Source organism: Chrysoperla carnea, chromosome X, assembly GCF_905475395.1.
Source record: "Chrysoperla carnea chromosome X, inChrCarn1.1, whole genome shotgun sequence".
NCBI classification, from domain to species: domain Eukaryota; kingdom Metazoa; phylum Arthropoda; class Insecta; order Neuroptera; family Chrysopidae; genus Chrysoperla; species Chrysoperla carnea.
The window spans coordinates 6,637,627-6,664,645 of NC_058342.1; positions in this window are offsets into that span (position 1 = coordinate 6,637,627).

The window sequence follows — 27,019 nt, forward strand, 5'->3', positions numbered from 1 at the left end:
CGACATGTATGTATGTGTAATGTGATACAGTAATCAACACTGTCTATACATGGTATTTCAACAATTAACTCAGCTAATTGTTTGTTTTCACTTGTTTAAATTTACAAAATGTTTACCTTCATTTGACAATGTTTTTGGTAGCGAGTGCCACCCTTATATAAATTTCATACTTTTTCAATGTTTCATCTGATTCCGTATTTTCCCTGATAGCATCCTCATTAACAGTCTCCAATTCTTCTATCATATGAATTGTTCCTTCGTATTTAATTTCCCCTTCCTTATTACTTTCTTTTAGAAAATTCCTCGATAAGAAATCAGCTATGAACATTTCCTTACCCGGTAGGTATTGAACGTTTATATCATACTGTAATATTTTTAACTTAATTTTTAAAAGCCTATCAGATGCTACTTTTTCGAATTCTTTCTCATTTATTGCCACAAGAGGTTTGTGGTCTGTGAGTATCTTTATCTTCTGCCCAAAAATATAATTATGAAACTTTTACAACTGAATAAAATACTTAGCATTTCCTTTTCAATTTGCGCATAACCTTTTTCAGTTTCAGTTAAACTACGAGACGCAAATGATACCGGTTGACCATTTTGAATTAAAAAGCATACTAGCCCGTTTTTGCTAGCCCGTTTTCGTTTTTGTTTTTGCTTGCACTGTATTACAATTTCTGATTTTGAATCAAAATTACACAAAACAGGCGGCTTTGTTACTATTTCTTTTAACATGTTAAACCTCTGTTCGTATTTTTCGGTCCATAACCACACTGATTATTTTTTTAATAATTCTCTTAAATTATTAGTTAGTTCTGCCAAATTAGGAATGAAATCCCTCAAATAGTTAAACATACCCAATATGCTTTGAAGTTCTTTTCGGTTTCTAGGTGACATCTACCCTAACTCCCTCAACACTAAATACATGACCCAGGTATTTACTACTCTGCTGCTTATATTGCAACTTATTTTTATTGAATTTGACATTCAGTGATCGTGCTCTTTTTAATAGTGCTTTCACTGCTATGTCCAGTTCTTCTAGTGTTTCAGTTGCAATTAAAATATCATCAAAATAAATTATTACATTTTTAATGTCTTCAAAATTCTTTACTACAATCTTTTGAAAGATTTCTGGAGCGCACGCTACACCAAACGATAATCGTAAAAATATATAATAGCCATGTGGGATACTGAAGGTACACAGATCACTAGACTGATCTGTTAGTGGGATGTGCCAAAATCCATCTTTTAAATAAAAAACTGAGTAATACTTTTTATGTGATAATTTTGAACGTATTTCATTGAACGTGGGAATAAGGAAATATTCCCTTTTAATTACTTTATTTAGATGATGGGGATCCAAACAAATCCTTTATGATTTGTCAACTTTTTTAACAATAACTATATTATTAGCCCATTCTTTTGGCTGATCTACAGGTGTAATGATTTTATCTTTTACTAATTTATTTAATGTTTTTAGTAACTCATTTGTAATTGTTAATGGTAACTTTCTAGGGGGTTTTATAATTCCTTCAGCATTTTTGTTAATTTTAATCTGATATTTGTCTTTAAATTTTCCTAATCCTTCAAAAACATCAATATTATTTTCAATAAACAAATTTCTAATATTTTGTTCAGTTATCATAGGTTTATTTACTTCAGTTAATTTAACCAGGCAGACCTAATATAGGTACTGCTTTGAAATTTACAACAATAAACTCTAAATATTTTGTAAGCCCATTAATTGAGCATTTTAAATTAATTTTACTAGTGGGATTAACTTTATACCCACCATAACTGAGCAAAATAATGTTACATGTTCTAACTTTTAAATTTTTAACATTTGTTATATCATTTATAGAGATTAAATTTACTTCTGCTCCTGTATCAAGCTTAAACTTTACTATACTATTTTCTAATCTAATATTTTCAAATCATTTTGTATTTCATTTTTCTTTGCCATCTGTTTTATCCACTGCATCCACTTCAATTGAACCCACCAAGGCAGATTCTTCAGTACTATCACTATCTACATCAACGGTGTTGACTCGTTTGTTTTTACACACTGCAGCAAAATAATTGAATTTGTTGCACCTCAAACATTTTTTACCATATGCAGGACAATTTCCAAACTTGTGCTTTTACACTTTTTACATAAAAAGTTTTTTTCATTAATCTCTTTTTTCTTTCACTGCCATTTTTTGCTTTTACCATGTCAACTGTGTTTGACTTTTTGTTTCATTATTTACTAGTATTCTTTTAATAATTGTGATTGTAATTTTTTGTTTTTACAATCCAATATTATTTTGTCCCTGATTAATCCATTTTCTTGCTCCTTAAATTCACATTTTTTTACTGCTTTTTTTGGTTCCGTTGTAAATTGATCAATACTCTGATCACTTTTTTGATACAACGAAAAGAATTTAAATCGCTCAAATACCACATTCACATGCTCCTTGAAATGAATGTCAAATAATTCCAACATATTTGTATATTTTAGTGTTTTCATATCAGCTTTGAATGTATTAAATATACCCAATCCCTCCATGCCAATAAAATTCAAAAACAACGCTATTTTCTGCTTGTCTGTTGATTCCTCCTGGCCACTAGCAATCAGATATATTTCAAAATTTTGCTTGAATATATCCCAGTTAACCGCCGTGTTTCCTATCACATCTAATTTCTCTGGTTTATTACCTCCATTTTCAAACTTATTTTCTGCGTGTGTTTACAACTTAACGTACACTGAACTACGTGGTGTTTATATTATATTTTTATTTTTATTTTCCTGCACTCACTGTATTAATATATACATATATATTTTTTTTTATTTACGCAGCGCCATGTTATGTTTGATAATTAAAACACATGTTATTAAATTAAATATGATTTATTAATTAATTACCATAAACAGCCATGTTGATTAATACAGATCTACTTGTTGAATGTGTGTAGTAGTTGCTTATCAGTATGTATATTATTTGTACCAAGTGGTGACTTCCTGCTTGCAATCAATGTACTACACATACACAACAATTGTAAAATTCGATTTTTAAAATTTTGTTGGCTTAAATTTATTCAATAATTTTTGTTTAACCCATAATTGATACTCGTAACTGCTCTAATTAACGTTCTTTTTTTAAATAAATTGATAAAATTAGATTACTGCTCGTAAAAGATTATTTATACTTTTATGTTAATAATTAATAATTTATTTATTTATGATAATTAGGAATGAATAAAAACGATAATAAATAGATTTAAAAAATATTAATATAAGCTTCAAACGTTTTTAATTAGCAAACAAAAAAAGTAATATTCAAAAAACAGCGCGCAATAAGCGTTCCAAAAAAAGATAGAAAAAAAAAATTTGTTTTTAATTATTTCTTCAAATTTATTACCTTAAACGTTTGAACTACAATTATATTTATACTAGCTGTGAACTACCCGCTTTGCTGGGAAACATCCCCACTTGCACCCCTCCCTCCACATTTCCTTGCGTGGGATAACAGTTTTGTAATCTACACGTCATGCCCTTTTATTTGATACCCCACTTAGGTATATTTGTAAATATTCGATAATTCCTTCCCTCTTTCTCGCTTCACCTTTCTACCCTCCGAAGGTTAAAAGTAGACAAAAACAATATATCTTTGAAGCTGGTTGTATATCGTGTCAATATTTGAGCTTAATCGATGCACAACTTTTTTAGTTTTTGAAGCATATCCCTTTCAACCCCTATTTCAACCACTTACTCTACTATAATATGGATGTATTATACATAAAAACCTTCCTCTTGAATCACTCTATCTATTAAAAAAAACCGCATCAAAATCCGTTGCGTAGTTTCAAAGATTTAAGCGTACATAGGGACATAGGGACAGAAAAAGCGACTTTGTTTTATAATATGTAGTGATTTGAAAATATGCCAGTTATCCCCGGCATTATAAATTCGTTCTGTGAAACTTAAATATCCAGTAACAAATTATTTTGCATACGGGAATTAAAAAGTCTTAATAATTCTTTTTATAGCCCTATAAATATACTATTGAAAGTTTTAATAAGTCGGAATAACTCTTTTTACAGCCTCAAAAAAATTATTAATTTCTTTTTGTAAGTGTTAAAAAGTATGAAAAAGTCTTACTAACTCTTTTAGTAAGTTTTATTAACTCTGAATAACTCTTCAGCAGAGTCATCAATTCTTGGAATTATTCCGACTTATTACGTCTTATTATGTCTTATTAAGAATTATTCCGACATTATAAGACTTTTTCAGAGTTTTTAAGAGAAAGTAAAACTTTAAGAAGTGTTATTCAGACTTATTAACAATTTCTTTTTTCCATAAGGGAAGAGTATGAAGCACATATAAATATACTCCAGGGAATAAAGGTTTTTACCTCCGAAATCCAAGTAACTGAATCGATTTTGTTGAAATTTTGGAAATAGGCTGTACTTACCACCCTATTCAAAATCTATATCACGCCGAAGGGCGCTTCCTTCCTGGAGGTGGTTGCCACCTTCTCGGGGGTGAAAATAGTTTTGGTCAAAATAACTCCTGGAATCGATAGAGTGACCAATTTTAAGCAAAAAATGTCATATACACTTATTTATTAACCAAATACTTTTTGAGCTATTTGCAATTGAAAGCGCGCAGATTTGACATAAAAAAAGCATGTTTTCAGTTGGTTTTTCGTAACATACTCAAAAAATAGGCGTTTTTTCAGCATAGTAGTTAGAATAAAATTGTAGCCAATAAAAAAACAAAGAGAATGATTGCTTAATCGATTTATTAAATACAACGATCAGTAAGTAATACCGTATCAAAAAATCTTTTTTTTTATTCATTATTTTTATATTTTTTTTTTTTTAGTGTTTGACGTTTAAAAACGGGGAAAAAATGAAATTTTTCTTTTATGTAGTGCTTGAAAATACCTTCAAAATGAGCTGTGTTAAAAGTCGATCGGACAAAAATTGAGTGAGTTACAGTTGAAAGAACGTGGGCTATTCAAATTTTTAAAAGAAAAATCTCACACAGGATTGGTACCATTTCCACTTAAATTGTAATAAATCAATTTCCTTACACAGTTCACTTCATTTGAGTCTCGTATATGTGATCAAGAAGTTACACTGGGTTTGAAGGCTTGTTATTAGATAGGCACAATCAACTTTTTTAAAATTTTCGAATATAAAAAAAAATTTGTTTTTTTTTTCGAAATAACTAAAAAACTACTGCAGTTACGAAAAACATACTCGGTAACAAATATGTAGGCCTGTTTTTAACAAACATTTACTTTATTTTTTTTTTTCTAAGCCGAAATTTAACGGAGATATTAACGGTCTAAGTCCGTATACCCGCGTGAACACTCAATGTTTTGAGCCTTTTGAACCTTCACCTTTTCAAAACTAAGGGTTATAAAAAGATGAAACTTTCAGATGTTATAGTCCTTAAAATTATGTTATAGAGATGCAATTGAAATTTCACATAAAAGTGTGTATCTTATTCCTTCGTAAGTTACACAATTTTATGTGAAATTTCAATTGCATCTTTATTTAAAAATCAAAGATTTATTATATACCTAATCCAGCAAAGCAATTTAAACCACTTTTTATTTATTTTTTATACATTTTTTTATAAGGGGTAGTTTTCCCCTCTAAAGGCAAAAAGTACACTTTGGGAGAGGCAGACTTTGAAGAGGATTGTAAGTAGAGCCTAATTACAAAATTGCAAAAAAGTAAACGATAAATAAGATAAATTTGTTATTTTTATTCATTTTGATAAATACAAGGGATGATCTACGGATAAAGGGGATGTTTTTTGGGATTGAATGATGTTTCAAAGTATTTTTAACATAATTTATTATACTCAATCCTGCAAAGCACTTTGAAACACTTTTGAATTGTTTTTATTGCATTTTTCTAATAAGGGGTAGTTTTCTCCCTTAATTGAAAAAATAAAACATTGGCATAGGATAGACTTTGAAGAGGATGGTTTGTAGAGCTTAATTACAAATTTTCAAAAAATTCCATGAGTTTGTAAGAGGTTGCTCTTACATCTGAAAATGCTGAAATAAAATACGAAATAAAACCAAAAGAACTATGTTTGAAAATTTATTCCGAAATTATCTGTAGTACAAACAACCGGCGTTGCCAAGGTAATGTGTGGGAACGAACTAAGAATAATTTGAATTTGGGTTTCCAGACATTTTTTCTGAATGAAAGCAACAAATTAAAAAAGAAAATTTTGATTTTAATTTGTGTGATTATTCGTAGTTAGGGGAAACCCACATAAAAAAAAAATGGCCTTGCGGTGAAGTACAAGCTCTGACAATAGAAAATGTTAGAAATTGGTTTGTTAAAAATATGGTGATATTTTCAAAAATATCAAAAATTTTGAAAACCAAGTTTAATCACTTTCTAATTACAATGAAGAAATTCTTAAGAGTATATAAATTCTTCACTGTTGTACTTCATTGATGACTTGATGATGTTGAAGAACAATCGAAATGATAACGGGCAATATATGTTGACAGGAGTTGAAAGAGCCACAGAATTCATGAAACAACTCACCAAACCTAGACGAAAAGATGGGTGCTACGTAAAAAGCTCTTTATGGATGTTAAGCTTAACTAGTCTAAGTTAAGGGAGTTAAGGGAGGGATTCAGTTCATCATTTGAATCAAATTTATCGATCGAATTTGAATCATCTTTTGAAGATAGTGAAATTTTATTAATTTTCGGTAAAATTATGCGAAAAGTTTTCACTGCCTTCGTTACAACGAATATCGATTGTATATTCGTCTATGAAATTCAAATAATGAAAATTTCGATTTAATAAATCTTCATTTTTAGAATTAATAGCATTGGATAAAGAATTTAAATTGGTCTGAATATAAAAATTTCGATTCGAAAGGAAACTATGAAATTTTTTGATTCCAAAGACCATCGCTAATAATTCTTGAGAACATTTATTAAACCTCTGTTCAGTATCAGTCATTTTCCTTGATGCGAACGATAAAGGTTTCTAAGTACCTTCAATTTTTTGTTTTAAAGTAACATTTAGTCCTGTAGGTGAGGAATTTGTTACTAAACAAGTTTCAGCATTCAAAACTGGATGCGCTAATTTCGGCGCATTTAATAACTTTTGTTTAATTAAATTAAAAGCCGAAAGTTGTCGTGCATTCAAGGAAAAATACTTCGCTGAGTTTTGAGTGAATTTTGAAACGCTAAAAATAGATTTCGATGAATTTATTTGAATTTTCGCTCCTTTGAGAATCTCAAATACAGTTTTTAGGTGTTGCTTGTGGTGAGCATCAGTTTCGCTAAAAATCAGTAAAGTGTCGCGTGAGATGAAAACAAAATCGAAATCTTTAAAAAGTTCTGCCATAAATTTAAAATTTGATTGTGGAAAATTTTGTAAATTAGGGGGAACAAATAAAAATTCAAAAGTTCCAAAACTGGTATTTATGGCGGTTTTTTCGATATCACTTTCTAAGATAGGTATATGGTAAGAAGAACTATGCAAATTCAATTTTGCAAAGACCTTTTTACCATGTAATTTAGCTCGTAAATCGTTTAAATTATTTGAAATTGGGGACTTGTCAGGTAATGTTATCGAATTCAGGTTACGGTAATCACCAGATATATGAAAAGAACCATCAGGGTTTTTCTTCAAATATAAAGGTGAAGACCATTTCTTTGAAAACGATTGCCTACAAATTCCCAAATCCAATAGGTTCGAGAAATAATTTTTTGCAGCGATGAGTTCGTCGTGTCCGAGATTACGATAGTTCGAAAATATCGGACCTGAACTCGTGACAATACGATGTCGAAAAGTATATTTCGAGTTATTCTGGGAAAGTGATTTTTATCGCGAAATTCTTGAATCAGTTACTAATTTAGTATCTGATATGAATTTTCTGTTTTTGGTGGATTTTTTAGTAAACAGAGGACACTCACCACTAGCAAGATGATTTTCACTATTTGAAATTTCGATCTGTCAACTTTATTTGGGTATTTATGTGATTTTTGCTTGAAATATGATTTTTTTACGTGATGTTTATTTTCATCTTTATTTAAATTGTTATTTTTGTTCTCTAAAATTGAAAAAGAACAATTGTTATTCGTTGGATGAATAATGTTGTGAATTTTATTCGCAAACTTGACAATATTTTTCAGTTCAACGTCATCTCCAAGAGTGACGAGTTGAACTTGAATTTGCGTGTCAAGCTTGAGCAAATAATATTCACGAATGAATTTTTCAGGTAAATTTAATCCAGAAGCTAGAAACATCATAGTATCCCTGATACAAAAAGGGTATTAATAAATTCGAATATTCGAGTTAATAAATTCGATTTGAAAGCGATTCAATTCGATTCATGAAAATTACAAATTTTTAAATTTTAGATGAACTAAAACAAAAAAAAAAAGTTGGAGTTCTTAAAAATAAACCGAATTCAGGCTTCAATGTGAAAGTAATTCGAAAAAATATTCAACTTTTTTTTAAAAATCTGACCTAAAATAAGACTTATATGCAATTTGTACATGTTTATATGTTGTTACTGTTGCCTAGATATAGAGTAAAGGAAACTAAAAAAATTAATACAATCCTTTTTACAAAATTTTGGCTACTTTTAAGACATAAAATAATATTTTTATGCAATTTGCACATGTTTATATGTTGTTATTGTTGCCTAGATATAGAGGAAGAGAAAATGTAAAAAAATGATACAATCCTTTGTACAAAATCTTGACTTTTTTTAAGACATAAAATAATATTTTTATGCAATTTGCACATGTTTATATGGTGTTTCTGTTGTCTAGATGAAGAGTCAAGAACCAAGCTATGAAAAATTTTCGATTAAATGACCTTGAAAGCGATTCAATAATACAAACCTTTTATAAAGATCTACTTCCATTCAAAACGTAAAATTTTTTTATACAAAGAGAACATATGTATATGTTGTTAATGTTGGCTAGACGTAGAAGAAATTAAAATACTCTGTGTCTGCGAGAGAAATATAATAATTTTTAGCTTTGTGAGGAGATAAACCAAGAAAATCTTCCCATTCACCTCTCTAGAACTCTATGCTATATAAAACATTCTAACTGTTGTGGGAGAAATAAATTTAAAAATAGTTCTAAAATTTTAACCGTATGAGCATTTTAGGTGGTTTTGTTTCAGTTAATTAGTGTTTAAGAAAATAATAAAATTTTATAGTTGAATAATTTTATTATATTTTACTACAGTTGTATCATGCTTTATGACAGCACATTCATTTCTTTCATTTTAGTAATTTATAACAATGTTGCATTTTATTTAAAAACTTCCCTCATATGCTGGAATAAAAGAAACTCCGGGAATGAGTAACTAATTATTCTTAAGCTAATTTGGTACAGGACTTGGGTAAAATATTACGCTAAATTTTCTTTACAATTATTTTATTAATACTGTTTTTATACATTCATAATAAATTTACATACAAAACACAATAAATTACATAAATTTTATAAATCAATTTTCAAAAATATTATAAATGTAAAATTAAGTTTTATTGAATAGACCGCTTAATACTAATTTTAATAATTAAAAGTAATAATTTATTTGGACTTGTTTTTGCTAAAATAATTAAAAACACATAATATTTTAAAAAAAATATGTTATTCAAATGAATATAAATCATTTATTTCAAAAGCCAACTTGGACTATTTCTTAATCGTAGGACATAAATCGAAGTAACTGAAAGAAATTTAATATTATTAACAAACAAAAAAAAACAAAAATTTACAACACTAATACAATTTATTATTTATTTATTTATTTTAAAACAATTTAATAGAATATTCGCTTCGAGTGTGACTGCAGCGCCACACAAAACATGAACTACGGGAGGCTGTCAGAGTATGTTTTTATATGTATGCCTATAGCAAGAGACAAAAATATAAATAAATATTATATGTAATAATAAAAAAAATTTACATAAAAATATGTGACAATTTTACAGTGATTGTGTCATTTTTTTCACTAGTTAAATGAACCAAAAACAAGTAAGTGTAATGCTAGAAAATAAAGAATGTAGTAAACAGTAGGTTAAGTTGCTTGAAATTTATGTCAAAGTCTAAAAATAATACTAAAATTTAAATTGAAAATTTAATATTATTGTTTCACAAATTTAAATAAATAATTATGATAATTTACATTTGAAAAATAATATTTATTCAATTTAATTTCTTATTTTCACAATTTTTAATGCATTAAGTTTAATTAATTAGTGTTTTTCAATAATTTTAATTTGACATTTTCTATAAAATTAACATGTAAAGAATTGCAAATTAGTCATAACAGCCCCCTTTAACTCCAAAATTGTTCACTGGTAGCGCTGGCATCGAGTTTATTGTCCCTACCATGACTACGCACATAACGAATATGGTGAGTATAAGCATAAATCAGTAGATTCGGACACCTAATAAAAATTGATGTTAAATTTATTGTAATTAGTATTTTATTTCTATTATTGTACAATCTTAATTTCGTTTATATTATTATTAATTGTCAATGATTTTATGCAAAATTGTTAAAATCAGTTTAAGATCCCGGACCTGACGACAGCAATGCGCTGATTTGTATCACTCGTAGCCAAATTGTACATCTTAAGAGGTCCTGAAGCTATGACAGTAACACTCCTGGTTTATTATGTATGCCATAAAGGCTGATTATATACGACAATGTACGTTTGTCGGAGTTCATGACAGGTACCAGTATGCAAGAGAGCATTTTACATCGAACTGTTAACCATTTACATCAAAATCAAAATTAGTAAATATATATAAACATTTAATATTCATCAATAAAAACGAAAGAAAATCATAAATACTACAAAAGTAACAAAATCATTGCACCGCTATGTATTTTCAGTTGTTTTTAACAAATTTTTAATGAAACAGACCGTAAACGGGTTGACAAAGTTATAATAAATATTTGGTTAGTCCTGCAAATTTAATTGCAATGGCACATTTGTAAATACACTTTTTATTTCTATCATTGTACAATCTTAATGTCGTTTGTATTATTATTAATAATTAGTTATTTTATGGAAAATGTCAATGTCCAAACCCAAATGCAAGAACTTGCAGACATCTAAGGAGCATTTTACGGTTTAGTATTAACAATTAACATAATCGAAATTAATAAATATATACAAACATTATAGATTCGTCAATTAATATGAAATAAAATTATAAATATTACTGAAACATTTAAAAATCATTGCACCATTGCGCATATTTTCAATAATTTGACAAATTTTGGATGAGACGGACCACAGACGGGAAGAGATAGTTATCACAAATTTTTGATTACTCCTAAATAAAATGGATATTATTTAAAATTATAATAAATTACGCCGATCTTTTAACCATTTACATAATCGAAATTACTATAGACATTTATCAATAATTATGATCCAAATCATAAATATTAGTGAAAAATTAAAGAGTCATTGCACCAATATGTATTTTCAGCTGTTGAACTAATTTTGGACGACTCAAGACGACATATACACATATACGAAAAATTATAACAAATTGTGGATTCTATCATTAATATTTCTATTTCTAAGTTTAAACTCAATTTAATTTAAAATTAATTTCAAAATTGTTTACCAAATTTTTTTTATATTCTAATATATATTCAATATTAGTTAAGATAGATCTTTTATTGTCAGTATCAAGTTTATTTACTATATGCTATATGGGAATAACCCATTGGGAATAACCTGATCGCAATTATAGTATGTATACTATAAATACCTAGTTGAAATTATAGGAAACTACGTAATTATAAATCTTAAATTAAGTACACTCTGTCAGTTAAGCCTGTTTATGGTTTCACAAACTGTCTAAACATTGATCACTTTAACGTTTTGATCACTGGATGGCGAAATTTCTTCACGTTCTGTGGACACTATGATACTACGGTGAATGGCGTGATTACGCACAATACATACCACGGAGATTCACAATTTTTTATAGCACTTTTGATTGAAACCGTTGAAGAATTTCGATGTTACTGTTGCTAGCACTTCCCCATAGTTGGATACCATAGGCCTAGCGGGTTTTGTGAAATTTTAATTCATTTATTTTCTCTTGGATCAGATATGATTGCAAAAAAAAAATTAAAATGATACTTTTAAAATAGCATCTGTACTGTTTCCATTTTCACGACCAATTTTATCTGGAAAAAAATTATCATTTAGTAATTAATTATTAAATAATTTGTAAGATATATTCATTGAAAATTTTCCAAAATTTAAGCAGAGTTATTTTCGACAAAAAATAGAAACTGACATTATTTTTAACATTAAATATGTTTCCTGCCACTGATCGCATACGGGCATCTCGAAGTTTCAAAGTTTATCTATGTGACCAATATGAACTATCAAGATATAAGAGGAATAACTGAAACTACGTACAGTAATTTTTTATATCTCATTTTCAGGAGAAATAAACAAGCTTTCGGGTGTTCTAAATGAATTTGTTTTAAAATTATGTTTTTAATTTGGGTACGCTTCTAAACTTTAAGGTAAATGTACATTATTACGGGCTAGTACGTTATTCCGGGAGTTTTTTATTTTAATCAAAAAATAAGAAACACTAAATAAATTTTTAAATTTAAAAAATAACAGAGTCTCTAGCACTAAAATATGAACAAAAAAAAATCGACTTTTGAACAAATCAAATCACACTTAAATACTTATATCAATCGAAAAAGTGATCGATCGGTTAACATCTGGTTTTATAAAAAATATGTTGTCTCTAAACGTAAGATGACAGTGTTAGATTGTTAGCTCTTTTTAGTTTACTGGTAAGTTTATCATTTTTGAATATGTAAAAATATTGATTAGAATGAATAAAAAAATCGTTTTAAAGCTTTTTCAAATTATTTTAATTAATTATTTTCTTTAAATTATGATTCCCGGAATTATTTACTTAACTCAGTGATAGTGAACTATATTACGGGAGTCTACCGTAATTAGGGAAAATAATAAGTAATTATTTTTAACTCTCATTTTAAATTGGTGTTTTAATTATTAAAATATTTTATACCGATTGAAGCAGTAGATGTCGTAGATTTTTGCGAGGTAATTACGGGATGTATTTTTTTTTTTTAATTTGGCTAATTTATGCTTAAATACTTGCTTTTTATGATAAGTATATGATGTGTTTTTAACTCCCGGAATAATGAGCAGAGTTTTTACTTATGTATACAATTCCGGGAATATCACATTGTAACGGAGAAAATGGAAACTTGAATTTATTTGTTATTTTAATTAATTTTTGATGATTTTTATTGTTAAAATAACGTTTACTATTATAAAAAGAATTTAAAAAAATAACAATTCTATTAACTTCATTAATTTAATAACGATAATATTTATAATACCAATGATTTATTGTCATTAGTATTCCGAAATATGTTATGATTTTTTTTTAAATTAATTAAAAATTAAAAATTTTTATTTTTCAATCAAATTTTTTATGATAATACTCAATTATCTTAATTACATTAAACAAAAAAAATTTTTAATTTACCTATGTTAAGTGTGTGTATCCTGGAATTATGTACTTTCATTCCCGGAATCAGGTTCAAAGCCGAATTTTATAATGGAATTAGAGACAAACTCGAAGTCCAGAAAATTAACGTTTAATACTATAAATTAAAGACTTTGGCGTGAAAAAATGATCAAAACTAATTCTCAATAAATCATTTTGTACGACAAATCAATTTTTATAGTGGAAATATTTATATTTACTTCAATAATCAGCTTCAAAGTGCATTATGCCTAAATATCCCGTAATATGGTACATTTACCTTATATGAAAGTTAGAGATAACATTTCTCACTTTTTAACTCTCCATTTTTAACTCTCCGTGTAAAGGGGAAGGAGTAAGAATTTTTAAGCCTATGTGACACATTTAGGTAAAATTTTTTTTACTTAAAAATTTGGTTGTATAATTGTTGGCATATGCTTGAAACTCGATAAATAAATTTAATCAAAGAAAATGCTTCAAACGAAAAATATTAGTTTTAAAGTCACAAATGTTATACCGACATGGATCGAAGTTTTAAAGTTCAATTAAAAGCTTACTTTGATTCATAACTAACTAATATTATATAAACGCTTTATTAAAATATATCCCCTTTAGGACCCATAATAAAAACGCTTTAAATTTAAGTTGTTCGTTATAAATACGCAAACGTTTTTGTTTGAAATTTTTTTTTTGTAAAGTGAATAGTTTAGAAAAAAATATAGCTTTTTGTGCATTTGTTCATTCAATTTGAACAAAAGTGGTCTTCAAAGAAAAACAAACCACTTTGATCTGATTTATTCGAAAATTTTTGGCGAAGAGCGCCTAGATATGGCAGAAACAAATATACGAAATAACAATTTTGATACGAAAAAAAAAAAAAATTAATGCATTTTTATCGATAAAATTTATTTTTTACGTTTCAAGCATATGTCAACTTAAAAAAACACTCTGTATATAGTACGGTTTACCAAAACAAAGTGTCGTTTTCGTGAAGCCTGTTTACAATTATTCAGATCAATACATAGGGAACTAAGAGATGTAAAAAATCGGAAATTTTTCGTAATGCCCTATTTTTTTTTTACATTAAATAGGCTAGTGTAGTTAGGTTTTTAGACAAATAAATTACTAACAGGCAGCGACTTGGTGGAAATGCTAGTTTGGGGCGTAAGTAACATAGTAAAAAACAATTAAACTCGAGAACCTTGGAAATTGTGAAATGAGGGTTGATTTCAGGGGTTGAAATAGTTTTTTTACGATTTATGGGAAAAAATGACTTATGGAAAAATGTTCAGCAAGATTGAAGAAAGAGAAAATTGTTTTTTTCGATTTTATTTTTTCTCGCGCAAAAAACATTCAATTTTTATGAAACATGGAGAGTGTTTCATTTGTATTACAGAATAAGCATGAATTTTTATGAAACTGAAAAATAAATTTTATAATTTTTATTAGATATTTTAAAATCCAGTAAAACCGAAAAAACTATTTTTCGTCCGTAAACACGATAACTCATGAACGAAAAGAAATGTCTAGCTGAAATTTTTATAGTGTGTTCAGGACGTAAAAAATGAGTGTGAATTCGTAAATAAGTCAATTATGTCTTGGATTCGTAGGACCCATTTTATAAACCGTCAGAGATAGAACAAAACTTTAAAAAAAAGAGTGTTCCCTATCAAAAACTACTTTTGTTTGAAACATTTTTTCGTAAACATCACTGTTCACCTGTGAGGGCGAAAATTATGTTAGAAACGTGATATAATATGCAGTAATATATGCATATTACTGATATTGTATACATGTATTTTATATATAAAAAAAGAGATAAAAAGTAATTACAATGTCATGTAATGGTAGGGGTGACAAAAGTTTTCTCAAAATTTGAGCAAAGCTGAGACCACATTTTATCGATAGTTCTAACCCAATGAGTAAGCTATTGATTTTCCCGTATACGTTGCAAGGTCCGGTTGCATGGCTTGAAACGTCGTAAAAATTTAAAAAATTTTTATATATACAATTTGACCAAAGACGAAAGAAACTTACTTATAACGATTAATTAAGTCCAAAAAATGTGAAAATGTAAGTCTTCGAAAAATATTGTAAAATGCATCTTCCCAGTTGTTAGGTATTGTAAAAATAACTTTAAAATGTACAAATTGACCAAGGTTGAGCTTTTGAATGTCCATAATAAGTAAACAGAAAATAATTAAAGAGAGTCTTTCTAACCTAATTTTCGACCTCACGAGTGATGTTTAGGAAAAAATGTTTCAAACAAAAGTTGCTTATTTTTTTTATAGGAAACACTTTTATATTTCAACTTTTGTTTTGTCTCTAACGCTTTACAAGATGGGTGCTACGAATCCAAAACCCAATTGAACTATGCTGATTATTTACGTATTAACACTATTTCCTGAACACGCTATAAATATCTCTTTTCGTTTTTGAGCTATGGGACGAAAAATCCTAATTTTCGGTTTTTCTAGATTTTAAGCGGTTTAGTAAACAATATACTTAAATAGACCAATTTAAAACAGACATTTGTAACGGTTCAAGTAAGCCCTTTGTATTATGTTACTTACACCGCCAACTAATATTTTCACCAAGTCGCTCAGTGTTATTAATTTATATAATTTGGACGGAAAAAATCTTAATTACACTAGTGTAAAAGGGCCTTAAAGAATTATAATAAAAAATGGCGACCAAAGTTGATGCAAACCGGTTTATTTAGTTTGAAAAAATAGGCTTTGTAAAAAAAAATTTCGTACAAAATTTTTTTAACTATTTATTTCGGATCGATCTAGTCCAGGCCGATGTCAAAAAATTGTTAAATAAATTATTTATATAAACAAAAATAAATAAATAAATAAATAATAAATAAAAAAAAGTGAACTTTAAACTGGACAAATCATCACTCAGAGACACCGATGCATTTTTTAGAATACAAAATTGAAATTATTTCGTATCCGACTTCAGCAATAACTGTGCGAGGTCGCCGTAACTTGTTTAAAGAAAGAGGGCGTTGTGTCGCAGCCTAATATATTATATACACTAGTCGAACGTATTGTTTTATATTTGAAAATTTTAAAAGTCCCAGCTATAGCATGGCCTTTAAAACAATTTTATAAAAGAAGAAAACGGACTTTTTGAAAAAAAAGAACGGACATTTCACATACGTTACTGCAACTAAGTAAGAAAATTTTAAGCGAAGAAACATTTATGAAAACGCACGAGGATGTGATTTAATTGGATTTTAAAAAACTTTTATTTTAAATCGATTTTCCAAAAATTTTGAATAATTTTCAAATTTTCAAAAGCATGCAAAGCAAGCTCTTCTTTGGCTTATTTAGAGCTAAATTTTCACCAAGTTTCGTATAATTTTTTTTTTTAAAGAGGTGCGCGCGTTTCTAAAAATCCCATTTTTAACGATATTTTTTAAATTAATTTATTTAACAATTGTACGGAACTTTTTTTGAAACAAATCCTTTTTTTTTAACTAAGTAACCCGGTTTTACCAATTTCGGCTGCATTTCTACAAGAGCCCCTAATGCCAGTTTATAGAAAAATAGAGCATTGAATTCTCCAGAAAAATTTCCATTTTTATGTCTCTGTTTCCTGTATATTGGTTACGGAAAATTAATATTTCGCTCAAAACAGAATGACTAGACTATATTGTTACATTAAAAAATTTAGTATTAAAGCGACTGATTTTCATTGTATTCTAGGTATAAAAATAAAATTCTCAATCAACTATTTAATAAACGATTTTACAATTTTCATGGTATTATCGGCATCCCATTCAAGTAAAAGCAAGTTCAAATCAATTGCTCAGTTAAGCTGCTTGCAGTTAATTTTGAATAAACGGATAATTAAAAATAAAAAGGAATATATAAAGAATATTTTCATATTGTTCACAAGTAGAATTCAAAATTATTCAGGTATTTTCTAAAATTAAAATAATACGCACATATTAAACTAATAATTGAAAAATATTTACCTTATTATCGATCCATAATTCTATTTTCCATTCGTTTTCATTGTATCTGTAAAAAAGATTTTTGTTTTAATTTAAAATTATATTATAATATAATCATTAAAATATTTTGAAAATCTGAATATAATTTACTTACCTACATTAAAAATTTTTATTGAATACACGTCTTCACTTCACAAAAATTTCAAATAAACTAAACATATATGAATGAACAATAATTGTTCTACAATTATTGTAGTATTACCATTCAATTTATTAAAAAACTGTACTAACAACATGTAACATCTACTTACATACTTGCAAGTACATTTCTACCTGCTTTTGGTTAAGTAGATTTTAGGTAAAAATATGAAAAAAATGTTTATTTCTTTTCACAGTGTTGTTCAATACAATTTTAACATGTAAATGTGAAATATATGGTCAAAAAAATTTTTTCACATAAATGGAAGAAGCTAAAAAATAGATCTCCAAACCATACGTATACAGTTAATATAGTATAAAAATAAAAATTATGTTAATACAAGTTGCTATTAAAAATAAAATATTAATTTACTGCTTAAAATAATAAATGTCTTCCACATTTAAATGTTAACATCTTGTTCAACAATGAGTTTCTGCCATTTTGAACAAAATGTCTCTCAGCTACTTGGTAAAATCTTATTGAACACACCTGTATTTTGAAGTAAACATTAATTTACAATTTATTAGAATAGGCTAGGAATATTTTTGAAAGAATTATAACTAGGAGTGTCCACTAAGAAAATACATCGATGTTTTCTTGAATGCAATACGTCGAGACAATTCATCGACATTTTTCAATGCATCGGTTAGAAATACCGATGTTTTCTCAAAATCAAGTACTTTAAATATCACACCACAAAGCTGTAGCCAGCTACCTAATTACAGCTTTCTGTGGAACACTTTCTTTCTTATGTAAAATAATAAAACATGTAAGGAAACGATTAGATTTTACTATAATAAGAATATTATATCAAAATCCAATCATGTTCCGTTCTGGTATTTTCTAAGAAATGTTGGAGACCGTTTCCTGCCAGAATTCTCTATCTGACACATTATATACAAGTTGCATTTAACACGACACAAGTAAAATCAATGAAACTAAATGTAATTTAATGTTTTAAATTTTTTTATGTAAATAATATATTTGATCTAATCGATCGAAACAATTGTCACAGCATTTATGGCGTTTTCCGAAATATACGTGACTGTTAACTATTTAGCCGGGGGTGTATGCATTAGAGTGTGTGGAAAATTGATAAAATAATAATTTTTTTTAAATTAAATTTTGAACAATAACAAGATATATTGTCGTAATAACTTCCAATCTTTTGAAAAAGACTACAGTTAAAATTTGACGAAGATCACGATGAACGAAGATGACACAGAAAACTGTGCTAACACGATCCCATTAAAGGTATGGTCAACCCGCGAATAACAGGAATAACGTGTGATCTATGGGTTGTCCATGCCTTTAATTGGATCGTGTTAGTGTGGGTCCGCGGGCTTTTGGCCTTTACGTTTACTGTGTTATCCAAGAATTTACTTATTAAAGTAAAACACTAAATTTATGTACTTTTTGAGTATTCTTTGTATGATGGGACCACCCTGTAATTTATAAAGTAATAATTCTACATGGTAATAATATATTTTTGCCATACAAACTATATTTTTTCATTTTTGAATTTTTATACCTGAACTGTATGTATGTATATCAAGTATTATTAATTTGGAACAGGCGGTGGATATCGTTGAGTGTGTAAAATATGAGTACCACATTTTGTCAATTGATTCTTGATTAGAAAAGCTTATAGATTAATATTGTGAATCTTGCCAGAAACCCTTTTGGTCCAAGTTTTGTATACACCCCCCCACCCTCCAAAGAAACAGTTAAATGAAATTTTTTTGAATCAAGTAAAAGTTATTCTTGATTCCATGGGATATTTAACGTCAAAAAGGCTTTGTGATTTTTTCTTAAACTTCTTCGTTTTCTAGATATTAACAGTTTCATGTTCGGAAAAACTCCAAAAAGGCCATTGTAAAAGCTGAAAAACTTCAAATTATATTTTAGCTTATCAAAATTCTAAAATAATGTTTGATTATCCGTGTAAATATCATTGTTTTTCCGTAAGGGTGCAAAATTTTGATGTCAGTTTCTCCAAAACTATAAAAGATGGAATTGATTATAGTAGGAGCTTCAAATAACAAGTCTTGCAAAAGAAAACAAAAATATTTTTTTTTGAAAATTCTTCAAACTGCTATAACTAGGTTGGTTTTTTTAATTTATAAAAATAATGCAGGCACTGATATTCAACTCTGTGTATACAGAGTATTTTAACAATTACCTCAATCAATTGTTTGCATTCCCTTGTTTCTTATAAAATTTAACGAAAAATTTTTGTGAAATGATTTAAAATGACAATATACTGCGACATTTTATCATTGTAAAGGACAAATAGATAATTATATTATTTTAATAAAATTACGACATGTGTAGATTAAAAGTTCGGGCAGCAAAACTTTGGGATTTTACTTTTCACATAAAAATAAGTTTTTTTTTGGATTTTGTTACATTCCCGGAGTGGTGCAAAATGTCTAACCAACAAAATGGCATCAAAAATGGCTTTTTTTTCAGAAATTTTATCATTATACCATGTATATATGAAATATACATAGTATATTAAGTTTAGTCCCAAGTTTGTAACGCTTAAAAATAATGATGCTAGGAAAAAAATTTTGTCATAGGTGTTCATAAAATCACCTAATTAGTCCATTTCCGGTTGTCCGTCCGTCCGTCCGTCTATACTTGATTATCAGTTATGTATGTGTCACATGTGTCACATGTGATAAAAAAATCAACACTGATTATGCATGGTATTTCAACAATTAACTCAGTCAATTGTTTGTTTTCACTTGTTTTTATTTTATATTCGCAAGGGAAGACTTCGGTCCATATCCAAATTTGGTGGGTTTGTTGTAAAGATTCAAAACTACACCTCATATTTTTTTGGGGAAGTTTTGCCCCCTTCCCTCAAGTTATAGATATATGTATACATACATATGATTAAACAGTTCATTTGATTGTAGCTTGAAAAATATTTGACAGATTTTAATGAAACTATCACCGAAAGTAGGTTGTAATACTTACAACTTTTAGTTAAAAATCCGCCAAATAGTTCAGCCAAAATTTTAAATTTATTTACATTTTGTCCTACGGAGTTGAATTTTTTTAAATTATAGCACTTTTTATTATCTTTCGATTTCATAATAGGTTGCATATCCGTAAAATGACTCCTTGACCCATATTTTTGCGAAAAACCGAAAATTTATCAATTTTTGAAAATAATTTTTTGCTGGGTGTATTGACTGGCGGTTTTTTGCTTTGGCTAAAAAAGTTATTCTTAGAAAAGGTATAAATGGTTTAAAGCGGAAATTTTGAGTTTTAACCTCCATGCTATTGGGGAAAGAGGTGTAAAGAATAAATACCTTTTAAAAGATTTTAATGATATTTTTATTAATATACTCCTTTTTACACTATCCACCCCCTCCCGCCGTATAAGAGAATTTTTGGGTTGCTGATCTTGAAATTTCAGTCGAAGTGTTAAATTTGTTACTCTTCGTCCTCTTTTAGCCCACATTTACACTCCCTTAAAAAGTTACCATTTTTTTGAAAATTTTACCATTTTAAGGCATGTAAGCGTTTTTGTATAGTCTTTGATCTCGAATTTATGATCAAATTGATACAACTTTCATTCCCCCCCCCCTTTGTTTATTTTTAAAAATTAGACCCCCTAAATTGTTTGTACCATTTATTGGCATGAAATGACACTGCATTAACCGCTCATGCGCCAAGTTTGTTGTTCGTAGTAAGAAATAGGAACATACAAGCTATGATTTCAATGTATTGGTACTAGATTCGATATCAAAGACAGAAAAAAAAACCTTTTTAAAAACCTAAAAGAAGATTTAATAGCAAAAAAATGGTGATTCTCAACGACTTTTTAATTTGAACTAAAAAAGAGGGAAAAAATCTGAAAATTGAAAAATCTCTTCCATAAACACGAGATCAGCAACTTTAAAAACTACCTTACATGCCTTAGATTTCTTCACCCCAATAGCGCGGGGGTTAAAACTAAAATTTTTAAGTGAAAACAAACAATTAACTGAGTTAATTGTTGAAATACCATGTATAGACAGTGTTGATTACTCTATCACATAATACATATACCTATACATGTCACACATACATGACTGATAATCCCATATTAATACATACTATAAAATTTGCATCTAATGTGTGCCCTCGTGAGTAAACAGTGATAATTACAAGAAAATGTTCTTTATTTTTTGATAAGGAACATTTTTTATATTTAAACTTTTGTTCTATTTCTAACGGTTTACAAGACGGGTCCTACGAACCCAAGACCCAATTGACCTATGTTGCTCTTTTACGAACTTGACCTCACTTTTTACGTCCTGAGTGCGCTGTAAAAATTTCAGCTTGATATTGTTTTTCGTTTTTGAGTTATCGTGTTCACAGACGGACGGACGACCGAAAATGGACTAATATGATGATTCTCTTCGAAACTTAATATATTATGTATATTTCATATATACATGGTATACAAAATGCCAGTCAATAAAACCAGCAAACAATTATTTTCAAAAAATGATAAAGTTTTTGTTTTTCAAAAAAAATGGGTTAAGGAGACATTATTTTTTAATAGATTACGGATATGTAACCTATTATGAAATCGAAAGATAATAAAAAATGCTACTCCGTTGTAAAAAAATGGCATAAAATGGCAGCCATTTAAAAAAATTTACTAAATTTAAAATTTTGGCTGAACTATTTGTGCGGATTTGGCTAAAATTCTAATTGAAAGTTGTAAGTATTAAAACCTACTTTTGGTATTAGTTTCATTTAAATCAGTCAAATATTTTTTATTTACAATCAAATGAACTGTTTTACCATATGTATGTAAACATATATTTATAACTCGAAGGGGCTGGTGCGAATGCTCCTATAAAAATATGGGGTTTACTATTGAAGCTTTACTACAAACCCAACAAATTTCTCCTCTTGCGAATATAAAATAAAAATGATAAAATTTCAGAAAAAAGCCATTTTTGACGCTATTTTGTGCCATCTGAACGTGACAGCAGAGTACTAGAAATTTGCAATCTCAGATGGTAATGAAGAAAGTTATAAAATATTACACCAAACATGTAATTGGTGTTGCATAAACAAATTTGAAACTGAACTAAATTATTCAATATGTTTAGACTGGGCCAAAGCGAATTCAATCCCCTAAATTGTAATTTTAAAAACAAAAAAAAATTTTATGTGAATTTTCGAGTTCATTTCGCTTTGAATTTCTATTCCCTTTGAACTCGAAATCAAAGCGAAATGTACTCGAAAATTTGAATTCGAATTGAATTCAACTTTTTTATATATACATGGAATGGATTAATTTTCTATTTACATATATATACTTCGGATACAATGCGTCATTGACAGGTGGCGCAGCAATAGCGATATGCAAACAATCGATTATTCCAATAATCCCCGACATTCCATATTTCTCATAAAATCTATAAAAGGTAAATTTTCATATATTCTGAAATTATTATTTTACTCTCTTCATCCCCGAATTTGTTCCACTGCTCCAAAAGTAAATTGAATCCATCTTGCAGCCAGATGCTTATAAATTGCATTTGTAAAGCTTTCTATGCAGTTACTCACAGATTTTTGGCACGTAGGAGCTGTTATGAACGATAAAAAAGAAATTTTGGATACCATAACGTAATAAACAAAGTTGGAGATTTTATACAAAAAGAGAAAATTCAACGCATGAGGACCAATTATACGGATAAGTTTCAACAGCAAATAAGAAACTGTATAAAGAATGGAACTTCAATTTTTAATAATAATGACAAATATCAGTTAACCGAAATGAATCCAAGAGTACCCAGACTCTATGGTCTTATAAAGAACCATACAGAAACTAAATCAATCATGCTGGTTGATTCATAAATGGGTTGCCCACCAAGAAAAATTTCTAAGAAACTGGATAAAATATTTAAAAACCTTTCCGACTTTCAGAACATGCAATCTGTAAAGAATTCATTCGACCTAACACAGAAGTTAATCAATGTTAACATGCGTGAAGGATACAAATTGTTATCGCTAGATATCTCCAATATGTATGGAAACATTCCCTGTGAGAGTGTATTAGCCTAGTGCAAGACATCCTAGAGAAGAAAAGCACCAACCCATTGATCATTCATGATGTCATCAATACCTTACGTACCATCCTCAAACAAAACTATTTTGAATTCTACCAGAAAATATACAAGCAAACCTCTGGTCTAGCCATGAGCAGCCCACTAAGCCTCCCCTTGGCTGAAATTTATATGGCTGCGTTTGAAAATACTATTTTAAAAAGTGATCAAACCAAAAACATAAAGTTTTGGTATCGGTACGTTGATGACATTCTCTTATGCTTTGATGGATCAGATCGACAACTTTCTTCTCTAGTTGAGTGGTTGAATGCAATCAACCCCAAAATTCAGTTTACAATGGACAAAGAACGTGATAGTAAAATAAATTTTTTGGACTTAACAATCATAAAGTCTGGGACTATTTCAAAAGATTCCTTCCACCATAATACCCAGAAATTATCATCGTATAACGCAATGATACATAGGGCTATAACCATACCACTTTCACCTACTAAATTTAAAAACGAAATAAACACCATCAAGAGTATCGCGGTTAATAGTGGCGTCGATCTTAATATGGTGGACAAATATTGATAAAAAAAAAAAAAAAAGTTAGCTTTAAAAGCCACCTACTCCAACATTTTAGGGTCAAGTCAACCTTTTAAAGTTGTCACGTACCTTGGACCATTTTCAGATAGAATTGGGAATATTCTACAAAAAAACGGGTTCAAGGTTGCATTCAAGCCGCACACCCAACTCAGCAACTGCCTAATTAACTCCAAAACAAAATTGGAAAATCTATCAAAATCAGGAGTGTATAGGCTCTCATGTCCGGATTGCGATAGCATATACATCGACCAAACAGGGCGTAGTTGTAAGAAGGAATGATCATCTAAGAGCCTTCAGAAAAAACAAAAACGAAGAGTTGGCATTCGCTAACCATCTTATCGAACAGGGTCATAGTTTCCCAACTGAAGTTGAAATATTACACGTAGCATCGAAGTGTTACCGATTGGATGTTCTGGAGGCCATGGAAATATACAACAATAAAAACGATACAAAAAATTTGGTCAATGAACAAGCAGACATGATTGCCTCTACATTTTTCAAAATTTTATAATTCCCCAGTATTTTATTCAAAATTTTTATCTCTCGGTACTTGTGTTTTTTAAACCATCACTTTAATTTAGCTAAGGTAAAAGTTCAGTTTTAGCACTTCTTCTTATAAAACATCCTAGAACATCAGGAAAAAAAACATTTTCAAGCATTTTTTACGTAGATTACGAATCCGTATACGATACCGAAAAACTTACAGTTTTTCTTTAATTCAGGAAAATATACTCAATTTTCTTGGTTAATATTTTCAAGCCTAAAAATGAATAACTGTATTAAATTAATTAAAAATAGGTCGTTATTTACCTTATTTATTATTAAATATGTTAAAATTATACAAAAGTTATAAAAATATATTCAATAAAATAATATTTTTAAATATTTAAGTATTAAGTTTCAAAATGAATATGGCGTCAACATGTGACATCTATCTTGTTTGTGTAAACATGCAAAAATAGGGTTGAAGACACAATTAATGGATAGTATGAAAGCCTAAAAACAACTATTAATGTACGATACTCATGCTAACTCGATCCCGTTAAAGTATGATTGACATCAAATCAAAGAGTGAACGCAAGGGCCAAAAACCCGCAGACCCGTCCTAACTCGACCCCATTAAAGGCATGGCCAATCTGTTGATCACAGGGTGAATTCAATCACAGAGTGAACGCAAGGGCCAAAAAACCCGCAGACCCGTCCTAACTCGACCCCATTAAAGTCATGGCCAACCTGTTGATCACAGGGTGAATTCAATCACAGAATGAACGCAAGGGCCAAAAACCCGCAGACCCGTCCTAACTCGACCCCATTAAAGGCATGGCCAACCTGTTGATCACAGGGTGAATTCAATCACAGAGTGAACGCAAGGGCCAAAAAACCCGCGGACCTGTCCTAACTCGACCCCATTAAAGGCATGGCCAACCCGTTGATCACATGGTGAACGCATGAGGCAAACAACTCGCAAATGGTTGCGTTCATCTTGTGTACCACAGGTTGGTCATGCTTTTAAGGAGGTCTAGTTAGCACGAGCTCGCAAGATTTTTGGCTTTTGTGTTCACCATATGATTGAATTCACCCTGCGATCTACGGGTTGGCCATGCCTTTAATGAGGTCGAGTAAGGACGGGTCTGCGGGTTTTTGGCCCTTGCGTTCATTCTGTGATTGAATTCACCCTGCGATCTACGGGTTGGCCATGCCTTTAATGGGGTCGAGTTAGGACGGGTCTGCGGGTTTTTTGGCCCTTGCGTTCACTCTGTGATTTGATGTCAATCGTACTTTTAACGGGGTCGAGTTAGCATGAGTATCGTAGATTAATAGTTGTTTTTAGGCTTTCATACTATCCATCAATTGTGTCGTCAACACTATTTTATAAATGTATACACAAACAAGGTAGATGTCACTTGTTGACGCCATATTTGTTTTGATACCTACTTAATACTTAAATATTTAAAAATATTATTTTATTGAATATATTTTTATAATTTTTGTATAATTTTAACATATTTAATAATAAATAAGGTAAATAAAATACCATAAAAACATATGTTTAATTAACTTAACCCATATATTCCATTTTAGGCTTAAAATATAACTTGTATTAACCAAGAAAATTCATATTTTCAAAAAGCTTATTTTCCTGAATTAAAGAATTTTTCGGTATCGTCTCAAACGGATTCATAATCCACATGAAAAATGCTTGAAAACATTTTTTTCCTGATGTTCTAGGATGTTTAAGGGTGTTCTGTACTTATTTTATATCAATGTATTAAATTTTGGATCGTTTTTCCTACCAATCTCTTGGACCAAATATTATTTCAATTTGAAATTTAGATATGTTGTACTACTTTCAAATCTACCCTTTTGTCTATCTTGATTTTTCAAAATTTTCATTAATTTCCCCAATTTTCATTTTCAAAACGAATATATAATTAAATTCGAAAAAATTCAAGATAGCCACGAGGGAGCAAATAGCATTTGCAAAGTATACATTTTCAAAAATTTCAAAATTTTCCCTTACTTTTCATTATTGGTAGGAAAAATACTTTCAATTTTATATTATTTTTACAATTCTCCTTCCTATCTACAATATAAGCAA